Raw genomic sequence first — 1,195 nt, forward strand, 5'->3', positions numbered from 1 at the left:
TAGAACGTAAGTGGGTGGCTTGGCAGGTGGACGGAGCGCTGAGGATGGACAGGTTGCTGGATGCACACGGACCTCAGGTGGGCATGTCAGTGGGTAAGGCTGTACCCCAGAGGAGCTCCCCAACAAAAAGTCTTCAGGGTGCATCCAGTGACGGGGACAGTTGCGTGCACAGAGGGACGGGTGGCCATGGCATCGTGGTCCTGCAGGATGATGGGCAGAGCTGGCAGCTGCTGTGGTGCCCAGGGCTGGTCTCCTGAGATGCCCCAGTGGGGCTCATGGTTGTGGCCCAAGCTCCACTGGGACAGCGCCTGTCCTGGACAGCCCCGTCGGGAGGGCGAGTGGGAGATCCGGGCATTAGACGCACACGCCTGCATGTTGGGGGCTTGCACGGCCTGGTCAGGTCCCAGGGATCTGCTCACATGCAGGCCCTGTGTGGCTCGGCACACGGCACGGTGCGTGTCGCACGACGCGGGTCGTGACGTGGAGCCTGTAGGAGGTGTGGTCCAGCGTCCGTCCCATCTGGTTCATGTGTCGCTCAGGTTGTTCCTTTCTGTTTTGTTTACAGCTCTGAGACGGGGTCTCACTGTGTCGCCCTGGCTGGCCTCGAACTTTTGGACATCCTCCTGCCTCAGCCTCCCACATGCTGTTTCTCCAGGCTGGGATGGCGTGGACGTGGTCATCGATCGCCTGGCCTTTGGGGGTGGACACCCAGGAAAGTGGCCCTTGTTTTATGACCTTATATCACAGCATGCTGCAGATGGAAGACTGTAATTGTGCAGGTTTTTGTCTTTTTCTTTTTTTTGCCCTGAGACAAAAATGTGCTTTTTGTTTAATCACGGTCATAATTCTCGGCTGGCATCTGCTTCGGTGGGAAGAAAGTTGTATCAGAAAAACAAAAAAGAAAGAGAAGAAACCCTCTTCACAGACTTTTATGTCCCTGTGTGATCCAGCATCTCTCAGTGGGGTTTGTGGAACATGTTCCTCATGTTTCCTTTACATTTTTAAAATTAATTAAGTATTTTGAGCCAGGGTCTCGCTACGGAGCCCAGGCTGGCATTGAACTCATCGCAGTGTTCCTGCCTCAGCCTCCCAAGAGCTGGGGTGATGGGTGTGTGTCACTGCACCCATTGCTTTTGAAGCGTTTGAGAAGATGCGTCTTTTGAGAAGATGTGTGTTTCTAAAGCTTTGTGTAAAG

At 54.5% G+C, this 1,195-nt stretch overlaps 1 long non-coding RNA gene across 1 annotated transcript in view; it reads left to right on the plus strand.

Annotated features, from left to right (window-relative positions):
- Positions 1–557, plus strand: part of LOC106146860 — a 6,729-nt gene extending 6,172 nt beyond the window's left edge. The window contains exon 4 of the long non-coding RNA XR_001231460.1: positions 27–557. This is a non-coding gene — a long non-coding RNA (uncharacterized LOC106146860). The remainder of the gene's footprint in view (positions 1–26) is intronic.
- Positions 558–1,195: the final 638 nt, after the last annotated feature.

This window comes from Chinchilla lanigera, unplaced genomic scaffold (genome assembly GCF_000276665.1).
Source record: "Chinchilla lanigera isolate Chin_1 unplaced genomic scaffold, ChiLan1.0 scaffold00098, whole genome shotgun sequence".
Classification (NCBI taxonomy): Eukaryota; Metazoa; Chordata; class Mammalia; order Rodentia; family Chinchillidae; genus Chinchilla; species Chinchilla lanigera.